The sequence below is a fragment of the Puma concolor genome, chromosome A3 (assembly GCF_028749965.1).
Source record: "Puma concolor isolate L17-30 chromosome A3, mPumCon1.1.hap2, whole genome shotgun sequence".
NCBI lineage: Eukaryota > Metazoa > Chordata > Mammalia > Carnivora > Felidae > Puma > Puma concolor.
Genome location: NC_141669.1, coordinates 75,451,650 through 75,470,506, shown reverse-complemented (window position 1 = coordinate 75,470,506; position 18,857 = coordinate 75,451,650). Strand labels below are relative to the sequence as shown.

General features: G+C 45.6%; 1 protein-coding gene across 4 annotated transcripts in view; it reads left to right on the top strand.

The window, feature by feature from the left end:
• The window catches only part of PRKCE (protein kinase C epsilon), a 503,885-nt gene that overhangs the window by 417,166 nt on the left and 67,862 nt on the right, over positions 1-18,857 (top strand). The gene's annotated exons all lie outside the window — the stretch shown is intronic.

Here is an 18,857-nt window from a genome sequence, read left to right as displayed (position 1 = left end):
TCACCAAAACTTTTCTGACTCTCTCCTGGGAATAGTGCTCTGAGTAAATGCTCTTGAAGGGGTTCTGACCAACCGCCCCCCAGACTTCCTTTCTACTGATGAGTCTTAGTTTCCTAAAGTATGCATCTCTCTGCTCAAAAATAGTCAGGATCTCCCCATGGCCTACATAATAAAGCCCATGCTCTTTAGCCCCTAGTCATGGCCCTCCGCATCTTGCGTCCATGTATTTGTTTCCTATTGCTCTGTAACAACATACCACAGACTTCGGGGCTTAAAACAGCACTCATTTATTATCTCCCAGTTTCCATGGGTCAGGAGTTCAGACATCATGTGCCCCAGCTCTCTGCTCGGGGTCTCTCTGCTGCGATTGGGTTGTCAGGCCAGGCTGCCTGCTTGTCTGAAGTGTGGGGTCCTCTTCTTAGCTCATGTGCTTGTAGGCAGAATTCATTTCTTCGAAGCACATGGCTGGCTTCTTCAAGACCAGCAGGAAAGAAAACCTTTCTTGCTTTGAGTCTCTACCTTCAGGGAAGGCTTGGGTCCTCTTTTAAAAGGATCACATGATTAGATCAGGACTGTCCAGGATCATCTCCCTTTGGTTTCACTCAAATGATTAGGGACCTTTATTATCTCTGCAAAAGTCCTTTTTCCTATAATGTCACATAATCACAATAGTGATAGCGTATCATCTTTTCCACCTTCTTTTGGTTAGAGTTAAGTCACAGCTGCCACCATACTTGGGGGAGGGGTTACGGGATTATACCAGCGTGTGAGTCAGTGGGGCTCAGCTTAGACTGGATCTGCTCTATAGCCCAGGACACCTTTCTCTCCTTACTCCCCATAGCACCTTGTTTTGACCTCGCCAAGGTTCGTAGCTTTTCTCAAACTCACCTGCCAATTCCCAATTTCCTGTGCTTATTCCCTCCCCTGTCCAGCCCAGAGGCCTCACACAACACTGCCTGCCTGCACAAAGCCTGGTCTCACCAGCCAGAGCAGGTCTTTCCAGGCTGGGCACTTCCATTTGCAATTTGGGAATGAATGGGATTTGAGACTTGCGTCGCTACGCCTACCGCTGTCCACCTTGTGTTAGCAGTAGGCATCGCTGTGGATCCTTCACCAAATTGCAAACAACCTTAAAGGACCATTTCTTCTTCTTCTTCTTCTTCTTCTGCTGCTGCTGCTGCTGCTGCTGCTGCTGCTGCTGCTTCTTTAAGCCCTCAATCATCTTATTTTACATACTCTTCTTGTCTTACACATAGTAAATATTCAACAAATGACCATTGACTTCAATTAGTTTAAGACCCTAATCTCTGCCCCCAGAGCAGCTCACAAGCCAGTTCCAGATACAGGAGTTACGTATGCAAAGGGCTCACCCATCCTGCAAGGCAGTGCACTGTTAGGTGCCAGTGGCAGGAGGAAGAATTTCTGTCCTTTGAGATGTCATCCCCATTCCATCCCTGTTAGGAGTGGGTATAAACTGTCCAGTTTACTGGCAGGGATTCAGAGACTCCCCTTAAATGGCTTGCCCAAGGCCCTACTTGGTCAGTGACAAACCCGGGAAGTCTCAGTGACTGATAAGCAAGCTCGTGCTGTACGCCATGACACCTGTTACTCTGCCTTTTCAGGTCCAAGTCCAGACTCTTAGGCTTGTCATCCCAGGTATTCCAAAAGTTGACTTTCCCTTACATTTCTACTTTTCTGCTTTCCAAGTCTGTCTCATCGCAGTTGTGAATACTTGCTCTATCGGCTTTTATGCGCCGTACCTTCCCCTCCCCCCACTCCTTCCCACCTCCCTGACCCTTTCTCCTCAGTCTCCGTATTACCCAGCCCGGCTGCTTCTCCCTTCCAACGTCCATTCTCTAAATGCTGGTTTTCCCCAGGGCCTTCATCCCTCCTTACTCCCACCCTAAATACTCTGCCCGAGCGATTTCAACATTTACATTCTTTCAGATGACTCCTGTGTGCCAGCAACTCTATGTCACTATATCCAGTCCCCAGTTATCCCCAGACCCCCAAACAAGATCTCTATACCAAACCTCTCTCTCTCAAGAGTTGACCTTGGGGGCCTTCTTCCTTCTTCCCAGGTGAGTTTCCAGTAGTTTACTGACCTGACTCCCTCACCGGTTCTCGGTGTCCCATTGTTCCTCTCTGTCCTCCCTCCGTTTGCTGCCCAGCATTCTTTGAAAGCACACGATTGTCACATGCTCCCCTTTTTAGCATTCTTCAGCCCCTAAAGATAAAGCACAGTCCCCTTCTCTGGCCTTCAGACTCCCTCATGCCCTGGCCCTGTTGTGCAGAGGTCTGTGGTCTGGACATGGCTTAGCAGTGAAGAGCACAGGCAGTGAGTGGAGGGTGGCATCCAGGTCAGCTCTGCTTCTGTGGGTGGTTTCAGCCCAGGAAAGGGGTGCTTTTTCTACCCAGAGGAGATGCCTTACTGTGTTTCTCACAAAGACACCACATGTGCTAACTGGGCCCCAGTAGCCCCAGTGATCTTGTGACCCTTATCACTGTTCCTTCTAACCACACATCCCACCCTCTAAGTGTTCCAAATTATTTGCCATTCTCCCCCTCCCCCTCCCCCAGTACCATTCTTTTTCATTTCTCTGAGCCTTTGTACACCTGTCCCTGGAAATCCCTTGCTTCTAATCTGTGTCTTCATCAATGAGCAGTTCCTAGTTCGCATCCGTGTTCTGACTGCCTCTGAGTCCCTGGTTTAAAAGGTGTGTAGATTCCATAATACTGGAGGAGGGGAAACCAATAAGGGTATCAGCGAGAAAAGAACGGCCATGAGTTTATGATTGCTGAGGCTGGGCGATGGGTACCTGGGGCTTCAGTATCCTATCTACTGTTTATATGTTTAAATTTGCCATAATTATAATATCTTTTTTAAAAAAGACTAGCAACTCCAGGGTAACATTCTTAGTTTTTGATTCAGTAGGTCTGGAATGGGGTTCAGGAATCTCTATTTTTGTAAAGTGTTCCTCAGGTGGCTTGGGGACCACAGATCGAGAAAAATTCTATTGTGCCTTTGGAACTATGCCAAGCTCCCCTGCTGTGTGAGGCCTTCCCTGACCACCCAGGCTGTCCTGGCAATCGTGCCTTCCCTGAGCAACATAACGTCTCTCCATACCAGGCATTTAGCAGATTCTCTTTGCAGGGCTTATATTTTTACTTAAGATGCCTGTTCCGTGGTTGAGAACTCCACACAAGAGTCCTTACCTGGTTGGCCTAGAACAGTAGCCTGCTTATAGTAGGTGTTCACTAAATATTTGTTCCTCATGTATGTAATGTTCCAGAGCCTTCCAGTCCAGTGGGCTGCTCCCTCATAGGTGCATACTGATTAAAAGTCTGTGTTGGAAGCATTCCTAACTCCTTGACCCTAAAAGGCCCCCCAGTTCCTTCATATCTCTCATTTTATGGATTAATGAGCGTGATATGATCTCTGTTTCCCATGTTGCTTTGTGCTAAGGGGAAGTGTGTCTGCATGCCGCTGGCTAGAGACACTATCTCTGCCATTTGCCTCTGTCCTGAAGCCCAGGCGGAGACCCTATTTTGTGTGATCCAGGGTCTTAGGAGATTGGCAAGGCCAGGTTTTGGAGGAGGAAGCTGATGGCTGGAGTTGAGATTGAATTTTCCGGCCTTCTTTCTGGAATTTATATACATGCTAATTAGCGGCTAATTGGCCAGCGTTCAAGAACTGAGGAAAAAAGTCATTTCTCTGGCTGGTGGCTCACACTTAACAACAGAGGGCCCATAGCCCCCTTTCTTCTCATCTTTGAGCCAGGCTCCAGCACCAGGCTGCACAGGGCACTGTCTCTGTGTCCCCTGCCCAGCGTTCCTGGGACTCCTCTGTGTGGCTCACTGTGGGTCTGCTCTTCCCAACTATGGCTTAAAAAGAATCTCTTTCCCTCCTTTACACACATACACCGTGAAAGGTAGAGGTTTTGAAGGGTGGGCCTTCTTTAAGAGTGGGTTCAGGGACGCCTGGGTGGCTCATTCGGTTAAGCGTCTGACTTCAGCTCAGGTCATGATCTCACTGTTCACGAGGAGGAGTCCCGTGTAGGGCTCTGTGCTGATAGCTCAGAGCCTAGGGCCTGCTTCGGATTCTGTGTCTCCCTCTCTCTCTGCCCCTCCCCTGCTGGCGCTCTGTCTCTCTCAAAAATAAACAAACATTAAAAAAAAAAATACTTTAAAAAATCTGCCTTAAAAAAAAAAAAAGCGTGGGTTCAGAGAACTTTCTCTTCCTCTACATCAGGCCTGGTGCCTGTCCATTTTCCTCTGAGCTGCTCTATCGGGAGCAGCTGACTCTCAGCACACCTCTCTCTGTGTGTGCAACATGAGAGAGAAAGACGGTGTGATCCACCCCAGAGAGGACAGCTGGGGGCCCCTGGGAAGTGAACCAAAAGCTTGGCAGAAAGGAATGTATCTTTTGTGTTTTTAGAGTTCGGAAGCCAGGACCGTTGTGGCAGAGGGTGGTGGAGAACATGGCCGCTGTCACACTGGCCAAGCATCTTAACACTTGACGCCTAAGTGTCCTCACCTCTAAAGTGGGAATGATAGTTGTATATACCTATCTCTTGAGGTCGTAGAGATTTTGTGATCTGATAGGCCTAAGTAATTTTGAATACTGCCTGCCACACAGTAGGTCCCCAATAAAGGTTAGCTATCTTATTGTATCTTGATTTTTATTAAAATGTATTCAAAGAACATTGGAGATCTTTTAACCAATCCAGGCTCCAAAAGGGATTCCTGGAATCACATTAGAAGAATGAATTCCTTTTTCCTTCTTAAACAATTTGATTCCTTTTTTTAAATTTTTTTTTTCAACGTTTTTATTTATTTTTGGGACAGAGAGAGACAGAGCATGAACGGGGGAGGGGCAGAGAGAGAGGGAGACACAGAATCGGAAACAGGCTCCAGGCTCCGAGCCACCAGCCCAGAGCCCGACGCGGGGCTCGAACTCACGGACCGCGAGATCGTGACCTGGCTGAAGTCGGACGCTTAACCGACTGCGCCACCCAGGCGCCCCTTGATTCCTTTTTTTAAATGATGAAAGTAGTAGTTATAGGAAAAATAAAAATTTAAGCAGCAGAGTGAGGGATGAAGTCAGTTTTCCCTTCACCAGCCTTGCAGCCATCCACGGTAAAACAGTTCAACAGTTTCTAGAGAATCCTTTGAGAATTCTTCTTGAGCAAATTGCCGAACCTCCTTGTGACTGGCCTCCATTGACCTGGAGCTCAGACAATGCCTGCGTTGTCTCCCTCATGCAGGAGCAGAGCGTGATTCCTGGAAGTCACACTGACCAGGTCCAGGTGAAGGGTCTGAAAGCAAGTGGGAAATGACAAGGCATTTTATTCATGGGAAGCCTCATTGATGAATGATGTCTCACTGCGATCACTAAAATTTTGTCTTGATCTAGCACAGGGGACAATGACTTCTAATGCTCTCCTCTGTTAATTCTTCAGAACTTTCCATCTGTAACAAGACATCATCACCACTGCTCCCCAAGAGCTATCCTGCTCTAGGGGCCTATTGCATGCCCGGTGTCAGAAGTGGGGGCAGTGGGGCACCAGGAGGAGAGAGAAGGGTGTCTCTGCTTTGGCTCACTCTAGATCACTCTATATTCAAGAGGTGCTTAGAAAAGACGTTCCTTGTTGATGATCATGTTCACAAGAAGTCAAATAAGAGTGAGAAGCATGGAACAAAGATTTAGGTAAAACCTCAGAATACCTAATAAACATGAATCTTAAATGCCTTGTCCTCAGAAGGACTGGGGGACAAAGCTAACAACGGGAGGCTGAGGGGGGTTTCCCTCGACAGAGCTGGAGACACAGTGAGGTCTCTAGCTATGCTCGCAAGCCAGAACCCCCTGGAAAATGCACACAGAGTCATGATGTAAACACTAGCCTTGTTTCCTGCTAGTCCAAGGGGGAACATGTGTGCCTAGTTTGGGGAATGATGGCCTGCCTTGATCCCCAGAGCCATCTCCTGCCATTGGCAGTTAGACATTTCTTGACTTGGTGAAGGTCTCCAGCTAAAGCCTGTGCTAACAAATGGAAGTCCTAATATTTAGAGTCCTATCTTCTTTCACTACATTCTCGATTTCTCTAATGCTAAAAAAAGCAGAGGAGGAGGAGGGATTAGGATCATTTCTTCCTTCTTCCTTCCCAGACTTCTGTGGCCTGCCCTCAGAAAATCTCCTAGGACATTTGGGGATCTTTTCCCTCACAAAGCGCTGTCCCTTACTGTCAGCCTTTCCCCAAACATTCTAGAACATGATATTGTGATAAAATACTCCTAAGGATGTCAGACCTGAGTGTGTAATGAGAGGGTGGCAGGAATCTCAAATGCTAAATCAAGGAGGGCCCAGAGACAGTCTAATCCAATTCTATTTTCTAGATGCAGAACTTGAAACCAGAGCTGAGCAGTAACTCCCCAACGTTTACACACTGAGGCACTATAAAGCTTTGATGTTATTTTAATCAGAGATACCCATATAGATAAAGATTCAAACTGTTCTACAAGGTGCCTAAGCCAATAAAAAGCCATTTTCCACTCTCCCTCTTGCCCAGTTTCCTCTTCCACAGAGATAACCATTTGCAATCTTTCCAGCTGCTGCCTTTCGTATGGACCTTCGTATTTCTAAATAGCATGCTTTATTGTTACTTTTGTCAGACTTTATTTTAGGCGTTCTATAGTGACTTTCCACTGTGGAAGTGAGAGCTTGGTTCTCTGCCCCACCCTCTACCCGCTCCCTGCCCCACCCACATCCACACTCTGGTACCAACCCCCCTTCCTCCCTTCCTCTCCTTAGAGTTTACTGCAATCATGGTTAATGAGTATACGTTGTGTACATTATTATGACAGTGAAAGACTACGTGGAACTAAGCCCTGTGGTAAGCTATCATTACTTTTCCTATACATTTTCTTTGTTTTCCCTGGAGGTCATCATTATCTCCTTGCTCTCTACGTGGTTATTAGTTCAACACAAACTCTACAAATTGTTCACATCTCCCTGAAGGATGTTTCCATGCAGTGGGTATTCTATCAACTGCATGCTCATGGGTAACTCTCCTGGAGCCCTCCAGACCGCTCCAGTCTGAACTCCGCCCCCGTGGCTGCCGTCCAGCTGTCATCCTGCATTCTCCCTCCCCTGCTGCCAGGCTTCCTTTGGCCTCTCTCCTCTGTGAATCTCGGGTCTTGTGTCCCCCATCTCCCCTTTCTCCATGTGTTCCTTTGATATGGTGAAGCAGCTCCAGAAGGTTTTTGAAGAAAAGGATGGGATATAAATTTTTGAGACCTTTCTTTTGTATATAAAACTGTCTTTATCTTACTCTCAACCCTGCTAAAGACTTTGGCTGGGTATAGAACTTTAGATTGAAATCCATTTTCACTCAAAATTTGGAGGTATTGCTCCATTGCCTTCTAACTTCCAGTGTTACTGTTTAAGAAGTCCCAAGCTATTTTTATTCTTGATCCCTTGGTAAGGATCTATTTCTTTTTTTCTGGAGGCTGGCGATTACTTAATGATGTGGGGTAGGCCATTTTTCATCCATTGAACTGGGCTCTGGATAGACTTACAATTTAGAAAATCATGTCCTTCAATTCTGGAAAATACTTCTTTAATGATTCCTTCTGTTTTCTCTTTCTGGAACTGTCATTTGGGTATTGGATTAGTCAACTTGGGCTTGCTTGTGGACTAATATGGCTGGCTACATAGTTGGGGAGGCCCCGATTGTCAATATTTTTAGAACTTTCCTCTTAGAATGTTCAGATTGCCCTGGGAAGACTCTTCCAGCATCCTGCCTGAAGAGAGAGGGCTTAGCAGCCACAAGAGGCTCCATCATAGGAGCCACATGAGGAGGGAGACCTGGAGGGCCCTGCTCCCAGGATACATTGTCCATTGAATCCTCCATTTCCAGTTCTGTATCCTTGTGCCTGCCCTCTGCCCCATCCTACCCTGTGTCCAGAGACCCTCTGTTTCTCTTCTCCAGAGAATAAACCTCTGGGGGCAGGGAAGGGGCTATGCAGAGTGAAGAAGAGAATTGGGTTTATGGCTCCTTTTCAGCCAACTGTTTTTATTTTATCTCTCTCCACCGTCCTCTCCAGAAGTAAACGTTACTGCAAATTCCTGAGCTTTGGGTGGGACAGAGGACGGGAGATTCTACAGCGTACGTGTAGCTGTTCTTGACTTTCCCCATGGCATGTCCTGGGTTCAGCTCTTTCTCAGGTCTACTAAGTTATTCACCACTCATCCCTTTGCTTGCCAGCTTCCAACGTTGTGTTGCTGTTGTTTCTTCTCTTCTTCTCCCCATCTTTGTGTATTTAGGCCTTTGTGTGTAATTTTGGGAAGGAGACAAAAGTCGTTGTGGCTATTCAAGCTACTCTTTTTATCCAGAAGTCAATAATAATAACAACAACGACAACAACAACAGCCACAGCAGCAGCAGTGACAACCACGAATAGCAAGACCCTTATTTAGCCTTTGTTACAAACCAGACACTGTTCTGCACGCTTCCCACTTATTAACTCATTCAATCCTCACAGCCCCCTGCCATTAGATACTGGCAGTAGATACTGCCATTATCCACGGGATTTGTGATCTTTCTGAAGACCCACCCACTGCCGCCAATGTCCCGTCTCCCTGACAGGCCAGCTGTGATTTCACGTGGGCAGCAGAGTTGTATGTTGGAGACAGCGCTGAGTTTGGACTCGGAGAACTGCGGCCGCATCCTGGCTCTGCCTAGTCTTTGTAGTGTTTCCCTGGGCAGGATCCTCAAGCTGCTTGAAATGTAGTGCCCTCGTTCTCCTGTGGAATTACCCGGGCCTGCTTTTGAGAATCGCATGAGAAAGCATTTACAGAAGTACTAAGTACAATCCTTGGCACCTAGGAGGCTCCAGAAATATTTGTTAGATGAATAGGTTATGGAGTCAGAGGATGTTATGTGCTGAATTGCGTCCCCTCCAAATTCATATGTTGGAGCCCTAATCCCCCAAACCTTAGAACGTGGCTGCTTATTTGGAGGGAGGACCCTTGAAGAGGTAAAAAATAAAATGAGGTCACATAGGTGGGCCCTAATCTGATATGACTGGTGTGCTTAGAAGAAGAGGAGATTGAGACACAGAAATGCACCTAGAGGGACCATGTAAAGATCCCAGGAAAGGACGCATTTACAAGCCAAAGAGAGAGGCCTCGGAAGAAACCAATCCTGCTGCCACCTTAATGTGGGATTTGTAGCCTCGGAAGATAAATTTCCCTTAAGTCGTTCGGTCTGTGGTACTTCGTTATGGCAGCCCTAACAAACTAATACTGAAGTCCCAGGTTCAAGACCCAGCGCAGCCACTTATGAATTGGTGTCATCCTGGGCAAATGACCTAGTCTCCCTGAGCCCCAGTTTCCTCATCTATAAAATGGAGCTGCTAATAATAAATAAAATAAGGTGGCCAGGCCTGCAGTCTCGGCATAAATTGAAGGATTTAAATCAGCTAATGCACACAGAAAGGCCTCTGGAAGTTGTTTGGGGCCCAGCAAGCCTTGCAGAGGTACAGGCACGTGGCAGTAATGATGGTGTAGTAATGCCCCTGTTCGAGGGGAGCAGGATGGTGGACATGTGATGTCGTGTGCCCCGTGCAAGTAAAGGGGCCCACCAAGGGCAGGGCCAGACCTCAGGGCCAAGCACTGTTTCAGAAAAGGAGGCGTCTCCTTGGTGCTATTCTAATACTGGGAGCACTCAGAGGCCCTGGGACAGGACAGGCAACTCCTGATAAATGCGCCTGACAGCGACCAGTGGCCTGAACAGATGTGCTTGCGCTGGAAAGCTTGGAGGTCTGACTGTTGTGCCTCAGCCTTCCTGTTGGGCTCCATTTGCATCCATCCATTGTCACCCCCTCCCACACCTGTACCACCCGCTTCCCACGTGACATGCTTCCCCAAATGCACTGACTTCAGAAATGTGCATTTTGGTCATGAGAATCATTCTGCCCCTGTACCATCTCTTATAATTAAAGTGCTTACCCTCCTGATAAAGGAATGCTAAATATCATCAGGAGTTTTTCAGGAGTAATTGCTTTTTTGTGGGTCCAGATTTTCTTAAATGTGAGATCATCTTTACCCCAAACCGTTTTTGTGTGGTGTTACCTGCCCGTCACAGCATGGGGTAAAGTCACTGGGACATGAGAAAGGGGAGGGAGAATGAGAGGAAGGGACTGAGCTGCTTGGGCTGAAAGGCCAAGTTTACATTCCTCTGAGGAAGCCACATTACTGCTGACCTGATCAGAAGTAGGATTCTGACTCTTCATTGACATCGGACGTTCAGAGCAAACAGGAAGTTTGGAACCAGGGGGAAACTCCTGATTAAATTTGTTTCAGTGTTTCAGCTAATAGTATGTGTTTAAAAAAAAAAAAAATTATCAGGGACCTTGTCATCTACTTTTGTGTCTCTCATGCTACCTACTGTAGAGCTGAGAACCTGGTATGGTGGTTAAGGACTTCTGGGCTCAAACGCTATCTCCACGGCTCATCGGGTATATGATTTGGGGCAAGGAACTTCTCTAAACTTCAGTTTCTTCATCTGTAAAGTAACTACGACTGTGTCTGGTACAAAGTAGACACTCGCTAGGTGTTAGCTACTGTCCTCCTTGTCATATTATTCTATTTCACAAGTGGCAGAGTGAACAGTGGATAAGATTCACTTTGTCTGTCTTGAGAATTTCACCCTGAACGTATCCTGCCAGCTGGCAAATGGATGAAAACCACCTTGTCACATCAGAGCTTCCAAATGAAGACTAATCTGAGGAGGTGGGAGCTGCCATATGAGAAGGCAGTCAATATCTGTATATTCACTGTTATTATAGGACTATAAAATGTGCTCTAGAAAGTAGTCGATAATAAGAGCCTGAACCCTCCTGGGTTTAGTCATATGATTTTGTTTCTTCAATGCCTTTGGCTAATGATTGAACTACTAAAAATGGGAATTGTTTTAGCAAACAATGGGTGGCTCCGCCCCATGGTAAGCAGAATGTACATGAACACCTGAGTTGGTCCTCTCCTGTGGTCTCTGTGGGCCCTGGCTGAGTCCAGAATGATTCGGGCTCGGGGTGGGGGGACAGGGTGCCTCAGCACATTGAGGCCACAGGGGTCACACTTAATTGTCTTTGCTTCTTTCTTTGGTCATGGGGTAACAGGCTGACCATTCCTTGCAGATTAATTATCATAAAATAAGGAGTTGATGCACTTTCTTGCTCAGAAGTCTGCGGTCACATTCTATTATCAGGATAATGTCTAGACTTCTTCTACCTCTTCCTCAAAGCCATCCCCAAGCTGACTCTCTTAATTAGCTTCGTCTCTGGAACTTATGAACATTCTCTTGCTACCCCCAGCTTTTCAAGTGTTTCTCCCACCCAGCTCCTGCTCGAATATCTTCTTGAGGCTAACAGGTGTCCTTATCAACACAGCCACACACTGGACATGTATTGCCTAGATCCTGAACATTACCAGTCACAGGACTCCTTCCTCCCTTTGCCTTTTCCTGGAATACCATACCTTCTTTTTCACTTTTTACTTTTTCTAACTCATATCCTTTGAGATTCTGCCTCAGCTCATTTCTCCTGGCCCTTTCTTTTTTTTTTTTTTTAATATGAAATTTATTGTCAAATTGGTTTCCATACAACACCCAGTGCTCATCCCAACAGGTGCCCTCCTCAGTGCCCCTCACCCACCCTCCCCTCCCTCCCACCCCCCATCAACCCTCAGTTTATTCTCAGTTTTTAAGAGTCTCTTATGTTTTGTTTGCCTCCTTCCCTCTCTGTAACCTTTTTTTCCCCCTTCCCCTCGCCCATGGTCTTCTGTTAAGTTTCTCAGGATCATATGGTATCTGTCTTTCTCTGTATGATTTATTTCACTTAGCATAACACTCTCCAGTTCCATCCACGTTGCTACAAAAGGCTGTATTTCATTGTTTCTTATTGCCAAGTACTATTCCGTTGTATATATAAACCACAACTTCTTTATCTCCTGGCCTTTTCAAGCACAGTGAGTCCCTTCCTTCTCCTGTTCACACTGCACCTGCTACCTTATATAATAGCATTTCTTACATCGTATTGTAACTTTCTTGGTTGAAAGATCATATACAGAGAGCTCCCCCAGTTATGCTGAACTTAAGGTTTTGCCCCATGGTCCTTGATTTCTTGGCCAACCCATTCAAACATATCGAGGAACCCCCTCCAGGAAGGTGGGAGAATTTTCTAAACATATTTGGCCACAGGATTTTTTTTTTAAGAAAGCGCACAAGCTGAAAAAGGAGCAGAGGAAGACAAAGAGAATCTTAACAGGCTCCACACTCAGCACAGAGCCTGACACAGGATTCGATCTCAGCACCCTGGGATCATGACCTGAACTGGAATCAAGAGTCAGATACTCAAGTGACTGAGCCACCCAGGCATCCCCACAGGGTGTATTTTCTAATGGACTTCTTGCTAGACTACCATTCCCCTGGGCCCTTTTCTGTATGCTGTGCCCCTGCCATGGGTCTTTCTGTTCTTCGGTGCCTGGTTGATGAAGTGCTGCAGTGAAAAGCATGGGCTGGGACTCAGGGCCCAGAACTCGAACAGGGCTCTGCCTCAGCCTTGTGACCTTAGGCAAATTCTCCCTTCTGGACTTTAGTACCCTGCGTGTAGGCAGGATTGGATGATCTAGCCCTGTGACCATGAGATTATTGGTCTGGGAATGCCTTGAACAGAATCTGAAAATGAAAGTCTGAAAATGGCTTCTCCAAATGATTTCAGTGCGTCTCTGGAGGCAACTGAATCAAAGTAGCAAGGGTGCCTGGTGCCCTTTGGAAAGGTTCAGAGATGTGGTCCGTGATTCCCATGATCCCTTGGAACACGAGACATCATTGGAGGTGGTCCCATAAGCTGCTCTCTGAACATCAAGTCACCATATGGGGGCTCCCCTCCCTAATGTCTCCTCAGTCCTCTCTCTCAATCAGAATGAATAGTTTTTCAAGGCTCTGATGTTGCCAAGTTAAATGTTTATCCCTTGAGGGGCTGAAACGCAAGAACTGGGTGAAGAATACGGCTGCTGGCTTAGATAGTTGTGGACCCATCAGGACTGAGAATCTCACACCCAGGGGTCAAAAACCCTCTCAGAAGAGGGGCATCTGTCCGGTGAAATGTGTTCCCTTGTTAGAAATCTGCTAATGTAAAAGCAGATTAAATCCCAAAGGGGATTTCTGTTTGGGTTTATACCTTTTCTTGAGACACAACCAAGAAAATGTCTCTGTTGTTTAGAGAGCACTATGCTTAAGCAGACGCTCACTTGTTCAATCAATGATTGTCTGGTCCCCTTGGCATTGTCAGGTATAGGACTTCAATATATGATGGAAAGGAAAGGACATACATTCGCTGCCCTCTTAGCACTTAAGTTTGGGTGGGGATGCCAGACGGTAATACAAGCAATAACAATAAAAACTGATAAGAATGGTGATAGGGAAAGGTTAGGGTACTAGGGAACCACATAGCAGGGATATCTCAGCTAGCTGGAGAACATCAAAGAAGGCTTTCTGGGGGAAGTGACCTCTCCCGTAGAGACCTGGTGGCCAGAATAAAAGAACCTGGGAGAATGAGCCAAGGAGTGGGGACAGGATGTGCGAAGGCTTGGGGTGGGGGCAACACCAAATGGGCTGTGGGCTAAAGAATTTCTACATGCCTGTATCTCAGAGCACAAAGGGAGGCCTGGTGAGCAACGAGGCTTGAGGGGAGACCAGGGTCCTCATCCTGAGGGACCGTAGATGACCCATGAGAGGTAATGTCAGTACACGATCTTAGATTGTATTGTATGTAGGGGCTGGGGAAGAGAGGCCTACAATTTAATAGAATTTCAGAGGTGGAAGAAAACTTGGAGGTCAGCTACCCCAGTTCCATCTTTTATAGATAAATTAACTGAAACAGAGAGGTTGTGTGACTTACCCAAGGTCGTTCTGTCTCTTGGTGACACAAGCAGAATTGTGAGTTGGGTGTTTTTTTGATGGTGTGTGTTAATAAACTGGCTCTAAACAGAAATACCTAATTTGTAGCTGATTTCTGTGATATAAATATTAACCCCTGGCCAATTTCAAACTACCCATATTTAACAATCAGCTCAGAAAATCCTTGGAAGTTGAGCAGTCTGGTTTGTGCGCCAGTACGAGCCAGCAACAGTGTACCCGAAGGGACAGCTGACTATATGCACCTCTTCCCAACTCTGAGATCGGTGATATTTGCTGATGGTTTGAAATCAGCCATGGAGCTCAGCAAATGCTACAGCTCAAGGTTTGTTCCCCTCAAGAGCTATTGTTAAACATTTACCGGCACACTGCTGTAAAAGGAATCCGGAGGTTAAGTTGGGCAGTGCCATTCGGGTCACCCACATCCTTACTGATTAGCCGCCTGCCTGATCTGTCACTGACAGATCCATTTGTCCATTTCTCCTTTCAGTTATGGACATCTCTTTTCCTAGCAGTTTTACTGAGATGTAATTCACATACCATACCATTCACCCACCAGAAGTATACAGATCAAATGTGTTTTTGTGTCTTCACACAGTATTGTACAACCATCGCCACAGTCGGTGTAAGGACATTTCCATCGGGCCAAAAGGAAGCTTCATTCCTTTTAACTATCACTCCCTCAACCTCCCACCCCTCCCCCACGGCCCTAGGCAGCCACTCTTAACGCCTTCTTTCTCTTTAGATTTGCCTCTTCTGGACATTTCATAGAAATGGAACCATACAGTATGTGGTTTTTTGTGACTGGCTTCTTCCACATGTGTTCAAGGTCCATCCGTGTTGTAACATACATCAGTACTTCCCTCCTTTATGTGGCTTAGGTAGCACATTTTGTATACTCATTCCTCAGTTACTGGACCTTTGGGTTATCCAACCGCTGCTAGAAATGTTGCAGTACAAGTCTTTGAGTGGACGTAGGTTTTCATTTCTCTTGGCTGTATACCTACAAGTGTCAGCGCTCTGCCAGATGGCAACTGTGTTGCACTTTTTGAAGACCTGCCAGATGGTCTTCCAAAGTGGCTGCACCTTCTTACATTCCCATCTGCGGCACGTGGAGATTGTAATTTCTCCACATCCTCATCAACACGTGTCATTGTCTGCATTTTTTATTACAGATCCGAGTGGATGGGACGTATAGCCCATTGTGGTTTTATGTTCTCTCAGTTTTTCCCTCTATTTCACTCTCTGTTTTTAGATGCATACTTATGTGGCTATGTGGATTTTAGGTCATTTGGAAGAATTGGCCCCTTTATCATTAGGTAATATGCCTCTTTATTCCTGATAATTTTCCACATTGTGAAGTCTGCTTTGTCTGAAATTGAAATAGGTAATCCAGCTTTCTTTTGACTGGTGTTAGTACTAGGTTTTCTCTCTCCATCCTTTTTTAATCTGTCTGAATCTTTATATTTAAAGTGGGTTTCTCATAGAAAACATATAATTGGGTCTTATTTGTTTTCAAATCTACTCCAACAATCTTAGTCCTTTAACTTGTATATTCAGATTATTGATCTAATTGAATTCATATCTACCATTTTTATAACTATTCATTACGTTTGTTCTTTGTTTTCTTGCACCGCCCCCACTTTTTTCTGATGCTTTTTAACTAAAAAGAAAAATTATCAGTTTCAATTGTAAGATGCATCATCAAAATTATGAAAATGTGGGGGAGAATTATGTTCTAGAGTCTATAAAACATGGTCTTAATACCCCCCTTATAAGGAGGTTATGGGGCTTAAATAGGATCATTCATCAAAGTACTTAGCACAGTATTTGGTTTGTCAGTGAGCACTAAACATTAACTATTACTATAATTACTGTGTTAGTACTATCCAATTACTTTGTGGACCTCATAGCTGACTTAGACACCCCAATTCCCTTACTGCACCACAGTTGAAAATAATTACCCTAAATACATAGGAATATAGATCTGGACTGGGGTTGTTGTTGTTGTTGTTGTTGTTTTAAGTCACTTGCTGAGAATATGTTCTCTTTTTTTTTTTTTTTTTTAATTTTTTTTTTTTTTTTTAACGTTTATTTTATTTTTGGGACAGAGAGAGACAGAGCATGAACGGGGGAGGGGCAGAGAGAGAGGGAGACACAGAATCGGAAACAGGCTCCAGGCTCTGAGCCATCAGCCCAGAGCCTGACGCGGGGCTCGAACTCACGGACCGCGAGATCGTGACCTGGCTGAAGTCGGACGCTTAACCGACTGCGCCACCCAGGCGCCCCAAGAATATGTTCTCTTGACCTGCTCTGTAGTCCACAGTTAAACAGAACTCTGAGGTCAGACAGCCCTGTATTTGAATTCCAGACTTGTCACTTACAAATGTATGACTTTGGGGAATTTCTAAGCCCCTCCAAGCCTCAGTTTCCTTACCTGTAGAATGCTTGTATTAATGCTTTATAGAATGTGGTCAGGACCTAACAGGTGACCAAATCATAGATATACTCTTATCAGTTGTCATATCTCTTCCTGTAAACAAAACATCCCTATGCCTTAGTCTCTCTTTTTGAGCTGGAAACTCTAGGCAGGACCTGAGGAAGGCAGAAGGCTCATGGAAGGATGTAAGCATCAGCAGGAGAAATGCCTTGAGCCATAGGGACAAATCTCTCCAGGTATACGTGTCAGGGGAAAGGGAATGGGGCCACTTTATAGTGTACCTCATGTAGGGGATTACCTCTCAACCCTGGACAGGGCTGGCTCTGGGGCAGGAAGAGACTCCTGGCCAATGCAGGCAACAGGGGCCACAGGACAGTAACCCCATTCTCACATCCATCATAAAGCAGTGCATCTTGGTGGAATACCACCTACATATTCATCTCAGTCCCAGGTGATTGTGCTTCATCCCTGTAATTTTCTCAAGAATATTCTAGATACTGCTAGTTTTTCATTTTTTTATTTCCTTATTTACTTTCCATACACACACACACACACGTGTGTGTGTGTGTGTGTGTGTATGTAATTTTTTTCTTGAATCTGCAGTTTTGCTTTAATGGGAGTGAATCATTGCCTCTCTATTCATTCCCCAGATACATTTTTAATGTCTGAATAACCACCAGGCTGGCCTTTGGACCCAGATGAGCAGGGAGAAGTACCTTCACAGAAAAACCCTATAGTGCTTGGTTCTGTTTCACCACAGTGGTGAGCATGTCAAACAGCACAGAACTAAACACATACAGATCTAGGCCTGCCTGAGAGGAAATTTCTATGTCTGACCTAGTTTTCTGTGGTCAGGGGGCTTTGTTCATGATTCTTCCGAGTCAAGACTGCAACCTTCCAGAAGCCATTATCTGGCTAACCTAGCAGGAAACAATATTGCCCTTCCAGAGTCCAAGGCTTCTAGAAGAATGGAAACTTCTTTCCCTCAAGAGTGCCTCTTTGCTGTGCTTTATGATTCAGTGAGAATTTTGTGATATACTGACATGAATTTTAAAAATATGGGTGAATTGAAGCAATTATCTGGATTGTGTAAGAAAAAGGCAGGATTTGAAGAAAAAGGATTTGAGCCCTTCATAATATATATTTAGGGACCCCTTTTCTCAAGATTGTGTGTTGTGCAAGATCCCAGGAAAATCCTGTCGCATTGGCCTGGGCTGCTGAGGAGATGTAGGGACAGTTCCATGAAGGCTTCCAGCCTGTCCTGAGTGGCCCTCCACGTGAAGCGTACTGTGGAGAGTTTCTGCATCTGGTGTCCCTCCTGGATACGGTGGAGCTGAAGCCTCAGTCCTAGGCACTGGAAGGTTATACTTGGATAAAGTGGCAGGGAAGTATTTCATGAGTTATCCACTACCCAAAGCAGAACAAAGGTTCCAGGCTCAGCTGGTCACCTTAGACTCTCACCCCCTGATATTGTAAGCTTGCACAGAGAGGACCTAGTCCCAGACGCTGTGTCTCATCCTTTCCATATTCCTGAGGGGTAGTGGAGGTGATTGCCATTTCAGGTGAGAGCCTGAAAACCTAACTTCTTGCTGGCACAGAGAAATTCACTTCTCATAAAATTCAAATCCCCAGCAAAAAATGACCACCTAGTCCATCTTGTCCAGAGTTGAGCCACTGAGCACATGACTGGAAGAATGTGCTAAGAGGTGTAACAAACCCAGAAGCCCTGCTTCCCTGAAGATTCCACAGTATTCTCCAGTGGGGACCTTTATAGTCTAAGGACACATTTGTGTGCATACAATATGGTATCTGGCCATTGATGAGGGACATATCTTTGCATGTATGAAGCCAGATTTTAGAGCTATCAATATATGCATCAGTACTTGCTTCAAAGCTACCAAGTTTGTGTGTGTGTGTGTGTGTGTGTGTGTGTGTGTGTGTGTGTGAGATAAATCAGTGTTTTTGATGGAAATAAGATACAGAGCTATAATTAGAACCCACTTAGAATCAGACACAGGCTTCTTTCTCTCTGTAATTAGCACCCCATCATGGAGGGTACCCTAGGGAATGCAGCTCAGAGAGAGCTCTCCCATCCTTTGCCTTCTTTTCTGTTTGTATATGACTCTTTGTTTTTCTTTTCAATATGAGACAAACAAAAGTCCTCACTATCAGGAACTGAAAGCCTAAAGTTACAGGAGGAAAGATTTTGCCTTATAATGTTACAGGGGAGGAGGATTAGGGTGAGATTTCCCTGAAAGGTGAATGAGCATTTGCCTAGTAGCTTATGGGATGTCAGAGTGTAGGTAGGGATGTAGTGCTTGCTCTGTCTCGAAATGCTTCATTTTTGTTGTTTCTCCCCAACTAAGCTGTTAGCCCTTGGTGGTCAGGGGCCATGACCTCTCCTCATCCCAGGTCCTCCAAGGTGCCCAGCCTCACAG